The sequence below is a fragment of the Cupressus sempervirens genome, chromosome 4, assembly GCF_028749045.1.
Source record: "Cupressus sempervirens isolate cs-2001-9-10 chromosome 4, ASM2874904v1, whole genome shotgun sequence".
Classification (NCBI taxonomy): Eukaryota; Viridiplantae; Streptophyta; class Pinopsida; order Cupressales; family Cupressaceae; genus Cupressus; species Cupressus sempervirens.
The window spans coordinates 600970773-600996673 of NC_143121.1; the positions used below are offsets into that span (position 1 = coordinate 600970773).

Here is a 25901-nt window from a genome sequence, read left to right on the forward strand (position 1 = left end):
TGTTGTTACTTAGAATACAACTTATTTTGTGATTTCCTCATAGAGTGATGTTATGACTGTTATGTATTAGTGTATGAGAATTGGTGTGTAACTTGTTGGTGTTTATGTGATGGGAAAGAGGAATCGCTATATTCCGTTTTACATTTTGAAGAAAATTGTATTAGTTAAGATTTCTGATTTTGTTCCGCAAATGAATGTAAGGAGTTGCTATATATGTTATGACTGTTATGTATTAGTGTATGAGAATTGGTATGTAACTTGTTGGTCTTTATGTGATGGGAAAGCAGAATTGCTATATTTCGTTTTGCATTTTGAAGTAAATTGTATTAGTTAAGAATTCTGATTTTGTTCCTCAAATGCATGTAAGGAATTGCTATATTCTTTGTTACATTCTAAAAGAAGATGAAGTGAAAAGAATATGTAAATTGTAGGACATGTGACTAATTCTATTTTGCTTTAAGAAAACTTGCAAATAAAATTTATAAGATAACTCTTGGTCAAAAGGGTGAATATAAGACTTATTTAACAACTACCAATAACATGGGCATTACCATGACTTCCTTAGCTCTGTGGTGTCTCTTGTGGTTGCGAGCCTCCATCGAGTCCATCACAGGGCTGATTCCCGTCGGACCTGTCCAAGTTAATCACCTCCACGCTCTCACCTTTCTTTCTCTACTTTCCATTTCTTAGCCTTCTCTTTCTCTTTATCCTTTTCCTCCTCCTCAGTTGATCTTACGTTTGGCACAGAGCTGCCTCCGCAAGTGGGCTGAATTGGAATGTTCTTTTTTGGAGGCTGATCTCCTTCACCAATGGTCTTCGAGGGTCTGAATGCGATAGAAGTGGTGGTGAAAGAGCTTGTAGTCGTAGGAGGGGAAGCCTGTGTTGGATTGGAGGCCAAGGGTGAGGCATTTGTTCTTTTCTGCCTTGCCTTAGTCCATTCCACCCATTTATCTGTCTTCTTTATGATGTCAGCCATCAATTCATCCAAGATCTGCATCATAGGTCCCATAGGTGGCGTGGAATCAATAGGGGTGCCCTTAATCTCCTTCAGATATGTGGATGGTTAAATATGCAAATATCATGCTCGATACTGTCCACATCAATGTTCACATTGTACAACTTGATCTAATGTACACAAAATCTCGAGTAGAATCTCTCTCTAATCTTAATTTCATCGACACAATCCTCCCAATACTTTTCTATCATGGGGACATGCTTCAAGCTCAAACTCAACTGTAGATGATCTTTAATATAGTTCACTGGGTTGAATTTCAACCTTATTACCTATAAGTGTCCAGTTTGCACCTCTTGTCGAACACCTTCAACATATTTTTCCGTTAGCGAAGCACAAAAGTAAGCCCCAAATGTGATGGGGAAAGGGATACCCACCTTTCGTGCATCTGCACACAAAGTGTTTACCTATAGAATTTGGGGATAGAGCTCAATCAAAATTATCTTGTTGTCTAGGTATCTTGGAAGCTTCTTGGGGAAGTGATTAAAGGCAACTATCCTGCTATAGGTAAATGAAGGGAATTGAATAAAATAGTTGCCAAATTGGGTTACAATAGAGACAACTTTTGGAGATAACCTCCTCTCTGGGCATCTTGGAGTTCTCTACACAGCCTCATGGTGAAGGCATCATTCACTTTATTGAACTCCGCATAACTGTGATGCAATTGGAGGTAGGGGTAGCAGTAATAAACCTGAATGTCTTCATCAAACTCTTCTACGTGAGGGAGCCCGAGCCATGGCTAAACAATAGCTAGGGCATAAATCAAATACGAGGACATAAAGAATCGCCTCTGAGTCTTTGTTGTCTGCAACCATCTAGACAATTGCTCATTCAGGATCTGAGTCCAATCTACATATTCTCTTGCACATACTACTTGCATCATAAAATAGTAGTGCTCTATGAAGTTTAGGGCATCCTCATCTCCCTTCAATTTGTGTAGGAGCACCAAAATGTCAACCATTTCCCTTTTTAGGTTCGTGCCAGAGAGCATTTGGGGTAACTTGCTTTCGCTATTCTTGGGCACTTGGAACCATGTAGCTAGTAGGTCACCCTAGTTGACATTCTTCTTCTCATTGCAGCGTGCTGCTGAGTTCCAGAAAGTCATCTCTAGCAGGCAAGTGGAAACAATTCTGCATGGTGTTTCCGTCAATGGTAGGCATCACTTTGTTGTTAGGCATTTTGATCTACTACATGTCAGCATCGCAGTGAGCTACGCACTCTAGGATCAGCTCGGGGGGCTTGAACATCCATTAGAAAACCCATTGCTTCTACTAAGCCACTCTCCTTCAGCTTCTGAGTGACGGAATGAATAGGATTAGACCCTAGTCTTATGTGTAGATCACCCAAATCATAGAACTTGAGTTGGGTGTCCCTAATATTCTTCTACTCATAATCGATCGCGTTCAAATTTACATAACCAGAAAACTTCATTGCTATGGTTGATATCTTATATTAGGTTGTAAGGGCTCTACTTTGCTGCAGAAATAAAAATTGCCTGTTTGGAAATTATGATGAAAACCTTTCTGAAATCCATTTTTGTGGATTTGTTGTGTGATCTTAGGCCTTGGATTTTCATGCCACATGAATGAAGGATGTTGCATTTAATTAAGAATCACCTTCTTTTGCTAATGATCGAATTTGAAATAAATGCCCTATTGTTAACAGTTGGAAATGATGTTATCATGTCCTGTCGCCTTTACTTTATCTTTCGAAACATTAGATTTCCCATTAATCTTCATTTTAAAACTTGGAGCCGTGATTATCACTTTTATAACATGAGTGTGTGATCCCTCTTGTTAGTGGGAAAGCCGAGCATGTGCTGCAATTACCCTTTAAGTGAGCCGTCTAAACTTTGGGTAGGCATTTTTCCATTTTCTGTGAGCTTTTGTTTCATCGTTTTTCTCTTTTGCAGAGATGCAAAGAGGAAGCTTCTCCTCCGAGTAATATATTAGAGGAATCCCCAAGGGAATATTCCCAATCTTTTGTCTTGGCTTTGTTGAAGGTACTATATTGCTCTTATCCACGGAGTAGAAGCCACCTTACTGCTTTCCTAAACGGAATAGTAGCGCAAATGGGGAAACTCCGAAACCACGAGAACTTGTGAGGTTTGCCAGACTTGGACTAGTTTCTCATTAGGGGAACATTCTATGACTTGTCCTTGTAGTCAAGGGAACTACTTGATATCACCTACGTGCACTAGTTTTCCCAAAACCTGCATAAGGCAATTGGGGGAGAAGCATGAGAAGAGAAATCTCGGAAACGCGCATAGCTAGAGGAAAAACTCGATGAGAAGCAACTTGATTCATACTCCAACTTTGGACTTGATTTTTTTAGATTGGACTCGAAATTTAGCATATTATTGTATGGAAGAGGATAGGGGACCAAAATGGGGTCAACAATAATGTAGGATCGATAATATAAATTCTAATTGTAGCACCGTTGATAAATATTAGTTTCTTGTCTGTCATACTATCTATTTCCATCAACAATTGGTTAAGAATTCTCCTTGCATCATAACCGTTTCTCAACTCTTCAAGTTCTTCTGTGGTGCCAAGTTGGCAATTTAGCAGTCCTTTAGAATTGGGCAAAATCCATTGTAGATAACCATCAATTTCCTCAACCCTTCCCTTAGTTTCGTCTCTGTGCAATTATTATTACACTCTCTACAAGCAATGTCCTTTTAGTGGTAAAAATTACTAGATTTTACTTTCAAACTCATTATACATACTCTTGAAAAAATCCCAATAGGACGGAAATGCTCAGTGAGCAAGAAGAACTTTATCTCTGTATTTAATCTCTACTCATTATTTTGCAATCGTCCCATGCGTAATATCCTTCACAAGCAAAGATTTGTGTAAATGTGTCACATGCAAATTGCAATAATGTTTGACAAATACGAGTTTACAAAAATGTACAAGTATTCCTTTCTCCAATTCTGCCTTTTGCTTCATAGGCTTCCTAAATGTTTTGTCTCACTTCTCCATCACACAAAAGAATACTTGTAAATATTATCAAATTCACTCCCCTAGAAAAAAAAATAGAAACGCAAATTTTGAGACCTCACAAAATTCAATTCCATTTTCACTTCCCTTTCTGACTTTGTAGTCTCTTCTTTATTGTCCATCACACCAACACCTTGCTCACAACTTCTTCTAGGGTTATCGACTATGTCAACTCCTCATATTCATCATCGACAAACTCAACTGTGTTTACCTCCAGAAAAGCATGCCAATCTATCATGACCATTTGCATCTTCTCTTGCTCAATTTCATCCTTTGCCTTTTGCCGTCGTTGTTCTTGTGACTGCTCCTACACAAGCCATTGTCAGGGGAAAAACCATCTCCTAAAGCTTCATGTAATGAACCCAAATTGGGGGTCCATCATTTTGTCTACGTCTTTTCTCTTCTATAATTATTCTTGCCATATTTTCCTTCGGATCTTTTTGATAATTTCTATCTGATTCCGTATCATGCTTATATCTGAGACTCGAAACCTATTGATCCAGTCAGTGCTGAATTAGATTTCACCTACTATATCATTCATTGATCTGTGCATGGTCCATTATAGCCAACTATTGATCTTCGTTACCATGAGATTTAGATTCTCAATTAATATTACCACAATTCTTCATTACGGTTGACTGTGTGATATATTTGATAGCCATTCGACCTTTATACATTGTTGTTATGCTTGTGCGATATTCTCATAACGCCTACTCCAACTATTCTCATAACGCCTACTCCCACAATGTCTTTGGATCTGCAATCACCGTCAACCTTGTATTGATCGCTTATCATTAGTTTTTGGTCACTATGCTTCATGACTTTATTGTGAATAGTATATTCCATGTCTTCTCTTACCAAAATAGAACTCCATCATATATACTGCTATATTTTGATTTGAATGGGCGTGTCTCCAAGATGTGATGGGTTGATATAGTACTCATCGGTGCTTAATTATGTATTGTATTATGTTTATTAGATTTATATTAAAATATTTATAATGCCATTGGTTAGGCCTATTAATGTACGTATATTACTAAATATTTATTACTATTATTATTATGAATAATATTAATTTATATTATTATGAATGATATAAATAATTAAGTAGAATAAATAGATTATAAACATTTATCTATATAGTTTATTAATTAAAAGGGGTTCGGTTCTAGACTTGAATAATATCATATATTATAATATATGATAATATTATAATATTAGACTTGATCATGTATCATAATATTAGTAATATCATTATTTCTAATATTGTAGTATATTCACTTTATATAATATTTAAGTAATATGTTATTTGTTTATTTATTTATATTTGTATTATAAATGATATCATAATATTAGTCTTGAGCATGTTCATCTCATTATGAAATTATTATTGTTATTTGATATTACCTATAATTAATAATATATATATTCTTATAGATTATTTTATTATCATATTATATTAAATATATCAAAATATACGTACTTATATAATATATTTATCTATCTTATAATATATATTATAAAATTATTATCTATTTGATATTATTTATAATTAATATCTTTGTAATTATTATATGCTATTATAACATATTAAATATGTGTTATGTAAATATAATATCATATTGTGTTATCACTTGAATTAATTCTTGTATTATTATTTATATATATAATATTATATTGATTAGTTCATTAATCAATTATCAATATTATATTTTCAAATGTGATAATTATAATCTTCATTATAATATTTATTATTATTCTTAATTATTATCATTATATAATATGTTATTCAAATATGCATATATCCTTAAATGTGGGGTCATGACACTTGACCATCATTCTTTCCTTTTGTTCTTTATACTTGGGATCTATCAATGAAATCCACGTGTGCTCAACCATCTCATTGATGGGAACTAGTTCTTTGATAATTGGAGAAACAACAAACTTAGTTGGATCCTTTTCAGCTGATATTCTATCCTCAAGCCTCTTTTAGTTTCTAACAATTTTCATAGGTGGGGTCTATTTCATTTGGAGAGAGGGAGTAAGTGCTTATTTCTGTGCTTTTTCTTGCACTTTGGTGCCGTTTTCTTTAGTGCTATTAGACACGTGCAAGCTCTCTTTGACTAAATGCACTCCCTTGTCATACCTAGTTTTAGCTTGGCTCTCCAACTTCTTACTAGTTTCCATAACTCTCTATTTTGCCGCCACACTTGTTCTTTCTGGATCTTTTGGGGCTCTGATACCAATTGTAAAATTATTAGACAAATTGGATGCCACAAATTAGAGACAAAAAGAGACAATATTTAATGTGGTTCACCAATTTGGCTACATCCACCAGAGTTTAACACGTTATCTTATCCAGTCATTACAGCTTATTACATAAACATGGCTTTGCCCTCATATGTATATAGGAATCTTGAATGGAAGATGAAGAGACAAAAACGAGAACATGAATTAAACAGGTAGGGAAGAAGAAATAAACATCCAAACTTCACATCCAACTTGAGGAAGTTATTTGATATAGTTGGATTTTGTATAATTTCTCTCTAAGAAGCTTGAGAGCTTTCACTTTAATTTTCAAGAAATCTAAAGACGAAAAACCTTGGAGTTTGTTGATTGTATGAATGAAAACCCATTTAGCCTACTAGGTGGATTCATTCAATATTCACATTGAGCCTATTGCAGATATTTGGTATTGAGGAGTTGGAATTATCATTTATTTGCAGGTCTACAATTGCTAGGGTTTGTTATTCGCTGGTCTTGATTTGGATTGAGATTTGGAAGCCATTGGAGGTGGATAAGATAAGATAAGAGAATAATATTAATGTCCACGAGAAACCAACAAGGTTTATGGGACAGAGCATACAAACAGAAGAGCTGGGCAAGCAGAAGCACCAAATGGTGACTGAAAAGAACAAAAGCAAGAAACAAAACAAGAGAGAAGGTAAGGTAAAGACTAAGGGTCTTTCCTTGTCACAAACAAATCAGCAATAGAGGGGTAAACTCTTGAACGATCCATAGTCTTAGAATGCCGTGTAGAGCCACTGTAGGACTGTTGCTGCTTGGAGAGACTGGTGCAGTGTCTAATCGATCTGGAATGAGAAGTATTGGAAGGCCTTTTCAGACCCCGTGGAGGAGACAAGGGAGAGAAAAAGGCAGTAATGAGTTGGTGTGAAGTACGCCCCTAAGGTATAAAAGGCTGTAGGGTAATCTCCCGAAGGTGGGTGGCCTCCTGAAGATAAAGTGCAAGACATCGCTGATCAATATAGTTGAAGAACATCGAAAGAGAAGAACAGTCTTTGAAAAGGTAGTAAAATCTCCCTTTGATCTCATAGTATAGAGGACATCGAAAAATGAAGTGGATCTTAGTCTCAACCTCTACCAAAGCACACAACTGACATATCTGATCAGCCCAATCCATATGGTGATCAGTCCAGGCCCTGAGGTGGTGAGAACTAACTTTGAAAGAGCTGAAAGGAAACTGTAAAGCATGATTCCAGCGCTGATATAGATAAGCAGGGTGAACAATAATACCATCTTGTATCTCAAGAAAATGCTCAGCATAAAAGGCCATCTTAGGTCGCAGACCTCTCGGGGGATTACTCCAAGTAGTGGTAATGTACTGTCTATAAATGTCCTGTCTGACATACTCGTTCAATTCCTGACATGAGGGAAGAAGATAAGCAGGAGCTTCAAGTGAAACCTGGTAAGGAGGAAGACAATCTATCTCAATACCAATCGAACCCAACAAAGAGGTGGTTTGGGCATACCAACAACGAGACCTAGTAGAAGTATCGGATCTCATAATATCAACAGAAGAACAGTATGCCAGATAAGAGTATCTGTGCTAGTCAACACTAGACTTCAGAAAACCACGAAGCCGATGAAGAAACCAAATCAAGTAAAAAATGGTGGCAAGTTTTGAGAGGATGAACTCCAAACTCAACTAAGACAATGCTATGAGGGGTGAGTCTGTGACATCTTATGATACACCATAACATCAACGTCTGAACCTGCTCAATAGATGCCCAATCGGAAGCAATAAGAGAAGGCCCCCAAACAACCGAGCCATAGAGAACTGTCGGACGAAACAAGGAGTCAAAAAGGGACAACTTGGACAAAGTATCTTGGAAATGATGCTTGGAGCATTGTCTTTCTAGCAAAGCCAGGGAATCCATGTCCTTACTAACTCTAGACTGAATAGCTTGTCTGAAGCTGAAACGCGGCCTCGAGAACCTCACACCGAGATACATATAAGAGGGAGTAATCTCAACCTCCTAACCCTGAAAGAAGTGAAGATGAGAGGTCTTTAAATAGTTAAAGAACATAACTCGAGTCTCAGACAAATTGACCACAAGCTGTCGCTGATCACAAAAAGAAGCCAAACCATCTAGGAGTCTTTGCAAGCTGTTGGGAGAAGAGGCCAAGAGAACCACATCATCAACAAACAGGAGAATGGAGATCAAAACTTGATGCAAATATCACCCATCACCCGGTTGAGAGTTCACAAGGAAATCCTCCAACTCATCAATAAAATAAACCAAATAGAGTAGGAGAAAGAGGACAGCCCTGTTTCACCCCAATGGTATTCTGAATCGGAACAGAAAAGCCTTCCTGAGTCTTGAGCCTACCGGTTACCTTCTCATAAAGCCTCATAATAGTAGTCTGCAACATATCTGAGATCCCAATCTCCTGAAGTCTCCGAAATAAGGCCAACCTAGTCACAGAATCGAAAGCCTTATGGAAGTCCACAAAACTATAATAGACCTTCTGAGAGTGGTGCTTAGCCTCCTCGATGATAGCCCGCAGCGTGAATACATGATACATAGTCTAATAGTTTGCTCGAAAACCAGCGTGCCCTTTAGCTCTATAGCCTCTTCTATCAAGCTCACTAGATAACACGGTGTTTAGAGTAGTGGCATAAAGTTTGGCAAAAGTATGTCCGATCATAATAGTCCTATAGTTATCCGTATTGAAAGCTGGCCCAGACTTGTGAATAGGGTAAACCACATGTCTAGACCAGGCCTCAGGAAACCCAATGCAAACTACTCTATTAAAGAGTATAGGAAGGTAACATCCAAGAACCGAAGCACCAAGCTTGAAAAATTCTGCCTAAAAGCCATCTTCATCTACTGCTCTGTTGCATCTCAAAGATCTAATGACCTCAATAATATTGGAGTAGGTGAACAAATGGCAAAATGGAGGTGGAGTAGAGTGAAGAGGTGGCTGCCCAGGAATGTCGTAAAGTGTAATTATATGGGAGGTTAGAGAGTGGTAGTTGAGAGTGGAGGACGGGGGGATCATCGAGGGAAAAGGGTATGCCAAAAGATCTGGGGATCCTAAATAAGCGTGGAGCAAAGGGTTCTGCACTGAAAAGGGGCAAAAGAATGTTTCTTGTGGCGAAGAAAACAGAGGTACGAAAGGCGCAGATGGGTGAAGGCAGGAGACTGAGTCTCAAAGGTGGCGCGAACAGAGCGATGGAAAGATTTATAGTTAGTATCAAACCATTTATTCATAGGACAAGTATTTTAACGCTTAGCTCTGAGAGAGGGAGGGGAATGATGAGGAATAGAAAGAAAAGCATAATCCCAGATGGCAGTGGCAAGTGAATCAAACATGTAAGAGGCCGCAAGCAACTCACTAGCTAGCAAGTGACAAAAGTCTCGTAAGGTGGAAAGTAAAGAGCTCACCATCGCTCTCGGGGTAATGAAAGCGAGTAGGAAAGGAGATGGTATCAAGCGGGCCATGAGAAGATTGGAAAGAGTGTGACGGTTGGGGTGAAACGCAAGTAGAAATGCTAAGAAGAGCATGATCAGCCAAGGGCAAATGCGAAACGGTGAAACTACAGATGGAAGAAATGAAGGAATGAGAGGAAATGACATAGTCAACAACACTCGCACCTCCACAGTGCGGCCAACAGGTAAAGAGGTCCGTTCTAAGAAAGAAGGATAAACCATTCAAGATCAACAACCCAGAAGACTCATAGAGCTGGAGGAGGTGGTGGCCATAACCTGAGAGCGGTCCAAGAATATCCTCCGAGATGCGGTGAAGTCCCATACTGGTTGGGTCTAACTTAGAAGTGCAGTTTGAGAATTATTTTTATTGCAGCTGGAATATTCCATGAGATTTTGGCATAAGGGTTGCATATTTTGGAAGGATTGAATAAGGTACCACTAGGATTTGAAGGACAATAGTTTACATCAGAACTTCTGAAGATATTTGTTGATGTTATCAGCCATTATGGCCATTCTTTGAGGCAACCATGCCATCTGCGTGTTGTTGGGCTTCCATCCTCGCTTTCTCGTATGTGAGGGTTCATAGTGATTTGTAAAAATCCTCAAATTTGAAGTAATCATTTTGCTGTTGTAATTCTATCGGACTTATATCAGAGCTGATTTTAGGCTAATAAAGTGATCTTTTATTGAGAAATTTGTTTTTGTGCATTTCTTGCTATTTCATTTATATTTGTTCTCTCATCCTTAGATATTCAAAACAAACATCAATATAACAAAACAACAACTCAGAAACAAGAAATCAGACCTTGCATACAAAGTGCTTGATAAAATGTCAAACAATCAAAATTGGAAAAGCAAATCAGATTGAGCAGGGGTTCTTACAGTGGTATCAGAGCTTGGATTCTGCATTCTGTTGGGTGAAATTGGTAGATCGTATTTGTGGACAATGAGTTAGTCCATAACAGGAATGATGTCAACTATGGAAAAGATCATGAAGGATCTTGATCAAACACAACAAAGGCTAGCTAAGAATTCAAATTCTAGCAACTCATTCACATCTATCAGTAAGGGTTCCACACAGCAAGATAAAAGGGAAGAAATAGTTAGTATGTTTGAGGAGTTTGATATTCTCCCTAATTATGTCAAGAGATATCTACCTTTTATTGATATCATGGACTCACGCACAAGGTTGCATTAGAAGACTGATTTGCCAAAGCAACAATACCATATGATAGGTCATGATCTGTTTGCACAAGAATTTGCAAATTTTTTTATGGGGAGTTTTGAGCAGTCATTGATCAACGTACAAGTGAACAAAGTTTCAAACCTGTTATTAAAGAAAATCATGTTGAACATGTCATTGAAGCAGGTGAAACAAATATTGAACCGGCACTTGAGAGGGAAATTTGAAAAGGAGGCAGCGACTGTAGAGAAACTAAATTCATTGAGTTTGCAGGTAATAGATTGTTCTGAAAAGAACAAGAATCAAATGAGAAGAGAGAAGATTTGTTTCACATGTCAGAAGACTTGGACACCTCATCACAATTGTTGGGTTAGCGACGAAGATGGTCCAGTTAGGAATGAGAATCAAGAACAAATTACTTCAGGCGAGTACATAATTTTTTTGCTGGTGATCTTGAGATTGGATAAGTCGGAATAAGTTAGACTTACAAGATACTTCTATTGAGGAGCATGCATCTTCCTGTGACAAAGAATTCATTAAAAATGGTGTCATAACAGCAGCTTTAACCTTGCAATCAGACTGATGCAATAAAGATTATGAGGCATACAACGACACTTATAACTCTATTGAAAGGGACGATGAATCATGTAGCAACTGTTCACTAATGCACAATTGCTTTATGGAGACTAAATAGTGAGTTGGATAAGGAAGTGAATGCAAATGATGATGTTTTTGTGTTTGGAACTAATGCTGAACTAGTTCCAAACCAACAAGTGTGTAAGGTAGGTGACATACAAGATAGTCAAGTTCTTCAAGGACAACCAACCACTTCATCATGTGAATCTGTTTTTTTCTCATATATTTATTAGCTCACATATTTTGGAGGCACATGATTATGAAGACAAAGCAGAAATTTTGCATGGAGGAGTTGACTCTCATAAGCTACATTCTTTGGAAGGTCAGATAAGGGTAAATGAAGGTATGGTTGTGGTAGGTCTAAACCATTTCAATCATATTCATAAGATGATTGCAGACTTGTGTTGGCATACTTCAGGGAATTATGATTGTTTTGAGGGAAGTCCATCTCTTGCTGACTTACATGATCTTAAGGAGGCCATTGTAGTAGTAAAATCGAACTACCTAGAGTTCCTTGGACATATTCTTTGATGCATTGAGAAGAAAAGGAGATGGCGTGGGTAAGCGTGGTGAGGAGTTGGGCATAGCACAGCCTTCATTAACAACAGAAAAAGATGCTGACTCTATCGGCGAGTCCCTATGTCAACAGGCATAGACTCCATTGCATTCCATTCTACCTCAGCCCCCATAGGTTGTTTGTCCTTTCAACTCCAAGGTGTCTTACTTAATGAGACCTCAAGCCCAAGGACACTCTGAGCCCCTTCGCACACAAGCATAACATTCATCTTAGAGTAGCACACTGGGGTCTCATGAACTAAGAAAGTTGGTAAACCTTTGTTATTGCAATATGTTTCTCTAAAATCAAAATAGATTATTAAATGAATCACTTATCTCATATTTACAATAAAGATAAGAATTGAAATAATGTAAGAAGCCATGCTCCATCTAATTTGTTTTTTCAATACTGGATGTTTCACATTTTCCACACTAAAATGATTTAACATGGTGATAGTGATGGGTAAGTGCTTCAAGAGTATGAACTCTTGAGATTGGAGGAGAAATGTTCACAGGCTTGTGCAGTTTGCAGATCTGGGGTAAAGGTCTTGATAGGCAATGCATATAATTTTAGCATGTTATACCTCTTTGATTGATACTTGCGAGTATCCAATTGAAATATCCTAAGTACTAAAAACACAAAAATGCAGTGATAAGAAAGGGAATGGAAGCAAAAATCAGAGATCAATTATTGATTCATATGTTATAAAAAACAATACAATCCAATTGCTAGGAGTATGATGAGCCTCCTAACGATGTGCAACTACGTTGGAGTCACATATGTAGCGATATGTTGTTGACGTAGAAATGTGATCCGAATATTGTGTATATCTGATCAAATGTATATGCGTCAAGGTTATGAGTTTGATTGTTGACTATTAATGATAATTCACTGGTTTGAAAAAGCACAATGAGGCCCGAGTGGATATCGTTGTTCATTATTGATGAATACACACACACACACACACACACACAAATCTTCCAATCTATTGCTACCCTATTTGAGATATGCTTGGATTCAATATCTGAGATTGTGTGTTTGGATGTTTTGTTGTGATGTGACATGCAATCTAAATCAGATGTCGTGAGTGGTAGTGTCCCAATGTTTGTGCGCTATTACCTACTTCAAATTTTTTATGATTAAGTATGCACAACATATGAATGATCATATCGATTGGACTCGCTATGGTTAGCTTCTCCTTGAGTCGTCACAGTTAAGTTTATTAACTGAAAACAAATGCTTGCATATGCTGGTTTGTAGCATTCTTGTGTGTTGATAGTTTCTGTCAGATAAACATATATATAATTATATGAGATATAATTGAGATATAAATATATGAGATATAAATATATGGGAAATTAATATTATGTATATATATATATAAATGATTAAATATATTGTTATATTAATTATCTGATCAACAAATAGACATGTCCCATAAAGGGGCATGTCTATTCATGGCTTATACTCAATATAAATGTAAGCGATTGTTGCATTTGGAAAATACATACCTAACAAGGCAGTGCTTAGTACATTTGCAGCAGATCCAAAACTCAACATGGTATCAGAGCTTGGCTGCAAATGTGAGAAAATCAGAGATACAATAATGTGGAATGCACATAATTATTTGTAGAGGAATAAATAAGAAATTATAGAGTTTGAAGTAGAGAAATGACACTCCCAAAACTGGTTTCTTTGTTTCCTTCTACAATCTGATAGACATAGTTACAATATATCGTGGCGTCTTTATACAAAAATCATATGACTCGTCTAGATGAAGTTAATCAAGTCATCCAATTGTTGAACTTCAAACCTGGATTGATCAAATTGCACACATTATGCTTTGTTGTTTTGTCTACAACGTTTTGCAACTCCAATTCATTAGTTTTGTCCAAGTCAATGCTCAACATCACATTTTTGCATATGAACTGAAACTATGGCGCCCAGTTGTGGAAGCCGGTAACTCTTAGCACATCTCCTATCTTGTACCGATACAATCCTGTATCGTAACAAAGAAAATAAATATGTTGATGATTAAGGCACAATGATGACTAGTTATGAATCATTTAGGGCACAGAGCTTGTCTAGAAAGTTATTTCTATTTAGTTTGTTTTTTGATATCATACTTGCGTATGTGGTTACGATTAGTTCATATTCTTCACCCACTTTGGTGTCCACGAGTTTAGGATGTTCAAAAGCATGTGGCTGATTATTAATGTTTTCGTTGTAATTGTTGCAGCGAAGGGGAATAAACTCGAAGTATACCTTGTTGGCTAGGATGGTGTAAGACACTTTTGATCGTTTTTTGTGACTGGATAGAGATTTAGGTTGAAGTAGCACTCGAAGGAGGCATACATTGTACACAACTGAGACACTTCGACACTGTAGTAATCTAGGGTTGGAATATACTGTGCCATGGCGCCTGTCACAATCACTTCCAAGTACTATGTATTAGGCCAGAGCCGTTTGATTATTCCCTCCCATGACTCCTTTGAGCACACATTCTCCATGAGGTTTGCCTTCTCAAGATTGAGAGTCAACATGTTCATCACAACCTCTCTTAATGGAGGATCCCTCACATGTTCCTCTGCTTAGGCTTCCCATTTGAATGTCATGGCAAAGTGATCGCCAATGTTGTTTGAGGAAACAAATTGCTCTGAGCAAGACTGAGGCAAAGACGACTCCTGCTCTTAGAACTTGCTTGTGTTGGGCAAGGCCATAGAGGAGTTAAGCGTACATGCTTTAGTGAGAATCAAGGCACAAGATGACCTCTATAGGGCATGGCAAGAGAAAACTTGAACATACTCCAATCATATTGTATCGCATGTCGAGTACAGTATGAAGAGGGGTGATTAAAAGGAAGGCATCTCTTAAGTTTGGACAAGACTGTACGCTATACTATGTGAAAATTATTACGATAATAGACAAGCTTCTATTATTAGTGAATGGTTTTTTGTTTATTATCTATTTGTAAATATTAGAAAGTTTCTAATATATTGTTAGTTTGTAGATAACTGTAAGTTTGCTTTTAGCTAGAATAAAAAGTTTCTCTTCTTTATGATCGTTTCCTAAGGAAACATCGTTTCATTCATTTGTATATATAGACCTCTTGGTCTTTGTTAATAATAAGCAAGTATTTTACCAATTACTTCGTAATATGGTATAAGAGCCTAGTTGCTTTTTTTCGAAAATAATAATTTCTTAGTGGAATTTTTGGTTTTTTATTTTTGAAATTAATCTTCTCCTAGTTTTACCTGCTTTCTAATTCCTAGTTTTGGCTAGGGTTTTAGAGACGAATATCTGCAAATTTGTTTGCAAAATTTGTGTTTTTCTCTTGGGTGTTCTTTTCTTCTAAAATTTGCGATCTTCATATTCGTCTTTTCTTGGGCATTGATCTCCCTCTCTGAACTTAAGATCTCCATGGTCGTTTCTACCCCAAGCTCTTGTGCTCGTGACCTAATACTCAAGAAAAACAGGTCATTTTTGACATTTTCTCTACAGATGGCTTTGCTATTTTCAAATGCCTGTGACTGTCAAATCTGCCATTGTTTGGAGTTCAACCTCTAATCTTCAAGGCTGTCTCTGCTCGTAGTTGCGCTCTATGACAAAATCAAAATTTTTCTCCAAGAAATCGCCATTTCTTTTGCAAATCTGACCTTACATGGCTATGGGGTAGGGTTTTGCTTCAAACCCTAAATTTTGAGCTCATAATATTTTTTTGATTTTGGATACCTGCCGGGTTTTTCAAGAGCTCAATTGTGTTGTCAGATTTATCTGGGTGCCTTGATTTTCGAGCTAGCGGATCCAAAAATTAGCAACATATTCTTTTTGGGTTTTTCGAGCTCTCTTTTGGGTACCCCTTGAATTTTTTTGGGTCTTCCCTTTTTTTGCCTCGAAGTACGCACCTTCACAATTTTTCATGCCTTTTCATTGAAAAACGTGTTACAAATGTAAATGGCGGAGTACTTGATTTTAAACAGAGATTAAAACGATCAATATATACAAAAGGAGAATCAAATAGAATAGAAACATTTTATTCTAGACTACACCTAAATATTAGAAACATTCTAATATTTACAATAAGCTACAAGAGTGAGCATTAAAGATTATTCTAATACCCCCCCTTAATGCTCAATCTATTTACTACACCAATAGATCCCCTGAATTTAACAAACTTGTCAAGACCAAGGGGTTTTGTGAAAATATCTGCTGGTTGCTCTGAGGTAGGGACATAGAGTAACTGAATAGATCCATCTTCTACTAACTGTCGGATATAATGGCAATGAAGCTCGATGTGCTTGGTTTGTTCATGAAACACCGGGTTTTTGGCAAGTTTGAGTACTGCCTGATTGTCTATAAACAAAGAAGTTGGACCTGCTTGAGAAATATGCATATTTGCAAGCATTTGGCAGAGCCAAAGTGCTTCACAAGCTGCCTTGACAGCTCCTCTATATTCTGCTTCTGTAGAGGAGAGTGCATGTGCCTGTTGGTTCTTATTGGTCCAGGTAATTGCTGTAGATCCGATACTAAACACATAACCAGATGTAGATTTCCTGTCATCAACTGAGCCGGCCCAATCGGAATCGATGAATCCACTGAGCTGAGGAGTAGTACTCCTTGTGTAAAGAAGACCATAATTTGAAGTACCATGTACATAGCGTAACACACATTTCGTTGCAATCCAATGATCAGTCTTGGGGTTTGTCATGAACCGTGATATGTAGCTGACTGCAAAACTGAGATCAGGTCTAGTAGTAGTGAGGTAGATGAGACTACCTATTAGCTGCCTGAAGAGTGTTTCATCTACAGGAGGAGAATCAGATTGTGCGAACAATTTCTGACCAGTCTCCATAGGAGTGGAGGCAGGTTTGCAATCTTGCATTTGAAACCTGTCAAGCAAATTTTTGGCATACTTGGACTGAGACAAAAAAATATTGTTGTCAGTCTGCCAAACCTCAATACCTAAACAATAATGAAGCAATCCAAGATCGATCATATCAAAAGTTCTACATAGATCCTATTTGATATCTGAAATCAAATGTTCTGAACTCCCAATAATGATCAGATCATCCACATAGACAACAAGCAAAAGAATATCATTACCAGAGTGTTTAATATACAGATTACAATCTGACGGGCTGCGTAGAAATCCCTGATTAACCAAGTACTGATCAATCTTTATGTACCAAGCCCTAGGAGCCTGTTTAAGACCATAGATGACCTTTTGGAGTCTACATACTTTTGGTTCTGAACCGGCAACCTTAAAACCTGGGGGTTGCGTCATGTCGACTTCTTCTTGTAATTCACAATTGAGAAAGGCACTCTTCACATCCATCTGATGAACTTTCCAACCATACTGAGCTGCAATGGAAAGAAGAATGCGAATAGTGCTCATCTTGGCTATCGGAGAAAATGTCTCCTCATAGTCAATGCCTTCGCGTTGGGTGAATCCTCGAGCAACAAGTCTGGCTTTTTATTTGTCCAAGGTACCATCTGCATGGTACTTGACCTTATAGACCCATTTATAGCTAAATGGTTTCTTCCCAAGAGGGAGATTTGAAAGAACCCAGGTGTGGTTCTTTTGAAGACTCTGAAGCTCAGCATCCATTGCTTGTTCCCATTCTGGAATTCCTTTGGCCTCTGCATATGTCTGGGGCTTAGGGATAATGTGAATGTTGGCCATAAGAGCTATATTAACTGTGTTGTGCTGAATGCTCTTATTTTTGGAGGTTCTATCCTCAATGAGTTCATTAGGACGAAGATCACTAATCGTTTAAGCCCACCATTTTGGCCGAAGAGTCGAGGAGCCAATATCAGATGTAGTCGGAATAGTTGGATGAGGAGCAGGAGCAGTAGCTGTATTATCTGGAAGTGGCTGAGGTGGTGTATCAGTAGCATCAGATGACTCATATAAAATAGAAGAACCCAAGTCAGAGATTGCTGAAGACTGAATCTCAAAATGCAGTGGGTAGTGAGAGAGCAGAAATGGTTCGAGTTCCTCATCAAACACAACATCACGACTGAAGATTAAACGATCAGTATTTACATCAATTAGTCTGTAGGCCTTATGTGTGTGATTGTATCTTGTAAACATAAGTTTTTGGCTTTTGGAATCCAACTTAGTGCGTTTGGCATCAGGAATCCATACATATGCCAGAGAGCCAAAAACTTTCAAATGGTTGATCCTAGGTTTGCGACCAGAGCAGGCTTCCTCAGGAGTCTTATGATTAATTGCAAGGGTGGGTGATCAATTAAGGAGGTAGATAGTTGTGGATACTGCTTCTGCCCAATATTTTCTGGGAACATTTCTATGTTCTAGCATAGCCCTAGCCATTTCTGTGATGGTACGGTTTCGACGCTCTACAACACCGTTTTGCTGAGGGGTGTGAGGTGTGGTGAACTGACGTCTAATGCCATGAGTAGTACAGAAGGCAGAGAAAGCAGAAGAACAGAATTCCCTCCCATTATCGGTCCTAAGAGTATGGATGGAGGAACCAGACTCTTTTTCTACTAGAGCTTTAAACTGCTGAAATATAGGAAAAGCATTTGATTTTTGCTTAAGAAAATATACCCACATTTTGCGACTGAAATCATCCACAAAGAGTAAAAAATACCTGTTCCCAGTAATAGGAGTATTCATAGGACCACATACATCAGCGTGGACCAGTTGGAGCACTCTAGATGCCCACCATGATTCACCATTCTTAAATGGTGTCCTATGTTGCTTCCTTGCTTGACAAGCTCCGCAAACGCGATGGTTCTGGGTCTGAATATTAGGTAGGCCATGGACTAAATTATCCCGAGCAAGTTGTGCTAGATACTAAATGTTCAGATGACCGTATCGCTGATGCCAGAGACTGCTGAGACTGGATGATTCGGCAATGAAAGCATGCTCAAGGGAATCTCTTGAATCTACAAGCCTATAAATACCATGATCCTCAAGACCGACAGCAAGGGTAGTGCGAGAAGCACGATCAATAATCAAACACTTATTTCCACTGAAAATGACATCCAACTGAGGAGAGTGCTTCATAATCTAACTAACAGATAGAAGATTATGTTTCATGCCAGGAACATAACATACATTGAGGAACATGAGTTTTCTTCCTCTAGACTGAATCTGAATATTTCCCTTGTCGACAATATTGTATTCTTCGCTGCCTCCAAAGATTACTGAGTCAGAATAGGGAGTGAATTCAACAAACCAATCACGCCTATGAGTGAAATGTCGGGAGGCACCAGAATCGATGTACCAGGCAAAAGATTTCACATGATTTGCAGGTATGCTGGCCATAAAGGCATTGTGGATAGATTCTTTCTGCTCTGAGTGTTGGGCAGCATGGGCTTGCTGTTTAATTGAGTTTGACTTTTGATGTTGTTGATACAAATTCTCAAATGGCACAAACTTCGAGGTGAGAAAATGAAAGACCTAGATAAATTGGAGAAGTACCCAGAAAAGAGCTCGAAAAACCCAGAAATAAAATATTGTCAGAATCCAGATCCACTGGCTCAAAAATCGAAGCACAAAAAACGAGGCACCCACAAAAATTTGATGAAGACCCATTTGAGATTTCGAAAAACCCACTAAAATTAATGTGATTAGAAAATTTTTAACCCCAAAAGTTACGGCTTCAGGCAAAACCCTATCTGACAATAAAACGAGCTCCAAATAATGGTAGTTTGGGCATAAAGGTTGCAGAAACTGGGTCAAAAAAATAGCAGTTTTAATAGGAGACCAAAGCTGGAAGGAGATCACGGCAGTATGGAGGTAGCAAAAAAATGCATATAAACTCAGAAAACCGACGCCTAGAGGTCACGTGAACAGAGGAAAAAGAGCATGAAAAATGACTTTTGTTGTTGCGATTTGCAGAGCAGTTATTAGGCGCGCGACCAGGAGGAAAAACGACTGTAAAACCCGTCGCTTGACCCTGTAAAATGGTCCAAAGAATGGCGTACATTTTGTAGTATAAAAAGTCTGAGAAATCGCGATTTGGCGCTTTAAATCACGACTTGCAGGAAAAAATCGTGATTTGGAGCTCCAGAATTTTCAGACGCGATTTGCATAGAGGATTCAAACCCTAGTTCATGATTTTAGGTAGATTCAAATTTCTTTAGGCAGATAATTAATTGAAATAATTTTGAAAAAATTTAAACAGATAATTTCAAAGAAGAAATTATTAATTTTTCCGAAAAAATTTAAGTATTAGCTCTGATACCATTTTACAAATGTAAATGGCAGAGTACTTGATATTAAACAGAGATTAAAATGATCAATATATACAAAAGGAGACTCGAATAGAATAGAAACATTCTATTCTAGACTACACCTAAATATTAGAAACATTCTAATATTTACAATAAGCTACAAGAGTGAGCATTAAAGATTATTCTAATAAAACGTGCTATGGCATCTTTGACTAATATTTTGCTTGAAAGCAATTCCAAATTCAATGGTCGAAGTTATGGGACTTGTAGGAATAATAGCAATTTTTGAATATCAGAATACTGATCTGATTGTTTTGGGTGTTACAAAGCATCCGACTGCCCCTTGTATTGGTAAGGATATGTGGGATCTGAATAATCGAGAGGCGGTGATGTTTCTCAAATTATCCGTAGCTGATGATTAGCTCTCTCAGATTCCATCCGACAAGACAACTACCAAGATATGGGCACATCTCAAGAATCTACATGAGACTTCTGACAAATGTAGAGCTTTCTTTTTGAAGAACACTCTGTGTTCTATTATCATGGATGAGAGAACATTGCTCCAAGCTAAGCTGAATAGGATTTAGGAAATCCGTGATCAATGGCTTGTCATTGATGGCAAGATGAGGAAGAGGACATTGTGGTTATCACTCTCTGAAGCTTACCCAAGTCATATGAGCGTTTTATCGAGACTCAACATCACGTCTTCCAATGTTGATATGAAGTTCAAAGTTTATGCTTCAACAAGACCAGTGAAAACAACAGTTCGGTAGCAGTTCCATCTCCACCTCCACAGAGAAAGCTTTTGCTGCTAAATCCTTTCAGAAAGATAAAGACAAGTCTCAACAATGTTCTTAGCAAAAGTTCTTTGCTCTAGCTTCAAAAGGCTCCCAAAAGAAGAACATTCAATGCAACTATTGCCACAAGTTTGGTCACATGAAGGTTGAATGTCTAAAATGCTTAGTTGCCCAATCTAAGCAATCGGGTTCACAACCCAATGCGAACAATGCAAAGCACTGTAAGCAAATGAAATTTGCCTTTTACGCCTTCATGGCTAAAAGATCTGTGGATCATGTGAAGTCGTCTGCTTGGTATATTGACTCAAGTGTCTCTTGTCATTTCACCCACCACAGAGATTGGTTCACTGACTACTAGCCTTATTCAAATTTTGTTATTTTTGGTCGCGGAGAAGAGTACACCATTGTCAACAAAGACAACATTTAGATTCAATCTGCTTAAAGGAATCTCATTTTCCTTGATTTGTACTACGTTCTAGGGATGGAACTAAATCTACTCTTAGTTAGTTAGTTGTTGCGACATTCTCCATAGTTGGATGTCACCTTCAATTCATATCTGTGTACCTTCACTGATAGGACAACTCAGTCTATTGTTGTAGTGGGTCTTGAGGATCATGGTCTTTTCCAACTTACTAATTCTGGTGATTCTCAGGACCTAGCTATGGCTGCTCCGCAATCTTCTATTAGCACACTTTGACATCAATGATATGGGCACTTAAATGTGCATTATCTCTCTCAGCTTGCTTGAGAAGAGCTTGTCCTTGGTTTGCTAGGGATTGAGACTCAACAATTTCGAGTTTGTGATGCATGCCAGGTTGGGAAGCAACATCACACACCTTTCACTAGTGTCGATTCATGGCGAGCTTCTCTGGTACTTCAGCTTGTTCATGTTGATATTTGCGACCACTCCTTCTGTTCTTGGGTCTAAGTATTTTCTATTGTTTGTTGATGATTTCAGTAGAAAAATGTAGGTATATTTTCTTAAAAAGAAATTAGATGCATTTACTCTATTGCAAAAGTTTAAACCTTTAATTGAAAGAGTCTGAAAAATCTATTATTACTCTTAGATCATACAATTGGGGGGGGGGGAGAATTTGTTCTAATGAATTCTCTAGCTTCTTGGATACTCATGGCATCAAACGCTAGTGAATTACACCCCATACACCACAATAGAACAATGTAGTTGAACATTGGAACAGAACAATCACTGAGATGGCTTGCTCCATTCTCGAACATAGAGATGTTTCGAAAAAGTTTTGGGTAGAAGCAGTTAACACTGTAGTTTATCTTTTGAACCGGTCACTCACAATGGTGGTCAAAGGTAAAACTCCAGAAGAGGCCTGGTCAGGTTGTAAGCCAGAATCAATCACCTAAAGGTTTTGGCTCTTTTGTGTTCGTTTGAATCCCTAATGCGTCATGCATCAAGTTGGATGCCAAGAGTAAGAAACTTATGCTTGCTAGATACAATAGTCTTCACAAAACCTATCACTTGATTTGTTACAAGATTCAAGCATTGGCAGATTAACAAATTTTTGGATAATTGATTGATTAACAGAGGAACAAATGTGTTCCTTATAAAGAATTACAAAGATGTTGTTTCTAAAAGAAACAACGTAGACTAAAGACGGAATTATAAACAAAACTGAAGACAGGATAGGAAACATTCCTATCTGGACTGAAGACAAAAGAGACAGGATAGGAAACTTTCTTATCTAGACTGAAAGACGGACTATAGACAAGTAGTTGACCATTATAGAAAGTATTTAACTAAGGAGATAATATCTTAATAAAGATATTAAAGATATTATCTTAATACCCTCCCTTAATGGTCAACGCACGGATGTCGGAACATTCTGTAATAACTGACACCCTCCCTGGATCTACAAAATGCTGAAACCAAGAAGCTTTGCCAGAAGAGTGCTATGACTCAAAATAGATTGCAGTTACAAAACTTTGTTTTTGTGGAAAAAACAGTAAAACCCAGAATCTCATGTAACCTTGCGTATTAGAGACAACATGAAATGATTTTTAAGGAGAAAATCAACAAAGCTAGAAAAAACCAGAAAGAGATTCAGAAGGCGAAAAATGTAGCTTCGCCTTGATCAGGAAGCTCGACAACTTGTGTTGTTGGTTGGGAAGCATTTTGCCTTGCTTGGGCAGCAAAATGTTTTTGGCACTCGAACTTCATATGGCTAAACTTGTGACAGTTTTTACACTATACATTTTGCTTCCTAGAGCCATCCAGGGATTGAGCAGAAGGTTGATGCTGGAAAGGCTAAGAAGACTGATGGTTGCCGATGTTCTGTTGAAAGGATTTTGTAGCAAATGCCTGCTTTGAGGAGGCTGTAGAAGCACTATTGCCAAACTGTAGCTTCCAACGATCTTGCTGCAGAAGTTTGGTGCATAATTCTGGAAACTTCAGATCAACATTAGTTGACGTAATGTTGAGTGTTTCTATGAAGTGCTCATAGGACGATGGTAGACTTTTCAGAGTGATGACTACCATATCCTCTTCCTCCATTTTCCGACCAATAGCTTCGAGCTAATCGTGGATGTCCTTAATCTTTGTCAGATGCTCTTGCAAGGACATATGTTCATCCATCATAATGGAGAACAGCTGATTCTTCAGAAAGAATGCTTGACTCTTGTCAGATGTTTCATGCAGCTCCTTTAGATATTTCCGGATTTCTGCAGCTAACTTGCCGGAAGGAATCTGTGGTAGTCGATCATCGATAAAGCCTCTCAATTACGATCATCAAACTTGTCTTGTTCTACTTGGTTGGAGGTCAAATGAGTCTTTGTGCCTAGAACAAGCTCATCCAAACGACCATACATGAAGATGGTTAACATGCGCTGCTTCTAGTGGTTATGATTGCGGCCATTGAATCATAGACTGCCCTCCAACATTAGATTAGTCAAAGATGCCATTTTGAAGAATTCAGGTACAAACTTCAAGACTGAAATTCAATAGGCACAAATTTCAAGGAAAATTCTAGAAGACCCAGAAGAATCAGAGAGTGACCTAGAAGAGCTTGAAAATCCTAGATTGAATCTACTGTTAGTTTCTAGATCCGCTAGCATGAATATCGAGGCACAAAAAACGAGGCACCCATGAAAACAGACAACCCAGTTGGTCTCTCAAAAAACCCACCAAGAATTTGCAATCAAAAAAATTTTCCGACCACAAAAAATTAGGGTTTCGAGCTAAAAAACTAGTCGGCGGCCATAGAGATTGAGTTTGCAAGAAATGGCGGATTTTTTGGAAAAATGGTCGAAAAAAGGCAGTATGAACAAACGACCAGTGCTGGAAGGAGGTTATGACAATATGGAGAAGGAAGATTGATGCCCAAAAATCACGTGATCAGAAAAAAATGACATGTTTTCTTCTTAAAAAAATGACCTGCGTGTTTGGTTTCTTCGATTTGCAGAGCAATGATTTGAAGATAACCGCCAAACTCGTTATTGAACCTTGCAAAAAAATGCGTGGGGAAGACGCCGAGTTCCTCAGCCACAAACATGAGTTCATAAACACGGGAGCAGGAAAAAAATGCAAGTGCAAAAAGATCATGATTTTGAGGGCAGAGATGCTTTAATCTTCAGACGAATCTGATGATTTGTTGATGATTCTCCAAAAATCTGAATAGAAATCCTAGCCGGGTTTTTTCAAACACGAAAAGACTCTGAAAAAATTTAAATGTGATTTGCAGATGGAACGAGCACCAAGAAATGCACAGAATAATTTCAAAAAAATTATGCATTGATAATTTCAAAAGAAATTATAAATTTTTGAAATAATAACGTATTAGGCTCTGATACCATATTACAAGATTCAAGAATTGGCAGATTAACGGATTTCCGGATGATTGATTGATTAACAGAGGAACAAATGTGTTCCTTATAAAGAATTACAAGGATGTTGTTTCTAAAAGAAACAACATAAACTAAAGACGAAATTAGAAACAAAATTGAAGACAGGATAGGAAACATTCCTATCTAGACTAAAGACAAAAGACACAGGATAAGAAACATTCCTATCTAGACTAAAAGACAGACTATAGACAAGTAGTTGATCATTATAAAAAGTATTTAACTAAGGAGATAATATCTTAATAAAGATATTATCTTAATATGATTGACATTGAGACATCTTGTCTCCTCTGAAGTCCTGATGTAGTCTTTGATGTAGAGCAGCGCGAGTCGCTATGATTCAGGCGATTTGGCGATCCGACTAAGGCTGAGTGATTCATGATGAGTTGGTGAATCAGCTCGTCGATTTTTGGCACAAAAATCACGAAAATCGCGATTCATGGAGATTCACCAAAAATCACCAAAAAATGCATTGAATCGGCATGAGAAATCAACCACGTCAAGCATGAATTTTTCACTTAAAAACATAAAAATTAAAATACCTTTTTAATGTTTTATTGTGTCTTTTCTCTTTCTTATAACCCTAAAGGGCCTTCTAATTGTTTAGTATGAGAAGAAGAGAGGAAAAGTGAGAGAAGAAGAGAAGAGAAACCATAGGGTTGCAATCAACAAGAAAGAAGAGCATAAGGAGATGAAGAATTAGTTTGGGGAGGCCATAAGATTGCATTGGGAGCTTTAAGGAGCCAATAGAAACACTCCTCAACTCATTTGCAAGAGGTAAGTGTTGATTGTTTTTTGTGTGTTAGTGTATTTTTCATTCTTTTGTCAATTTTTTAAAGTTTTCATTTATAAATCTTGAATGTCTTTTAGTTTTCACATTTTTTTAAACTAAATTGCAAGGTGCAATC

General features: G+C 37.7%; 1 protein-coding gene and 1 pseudogene across 3 annotated transcripts in view; one reads left to right on the top strand and one right to left on the bottom strand.

Moving 5' to 3' along the window:
* Positions 1-25901, top strand: part of LOC149562646 (uncharacterized) — a 230993-nt gene that overhangs the window by 53053 nt on the left and 152039 nt on the right. The gene's annotated exons all lie outside the window — the stretch shown is intronic.
* LOC149562648 (indole-3-acetic acid-amido synthetase GH3.5 pseudogene) lies at positions 13909-14950 on the bottom strand (annotated as a pseudogene).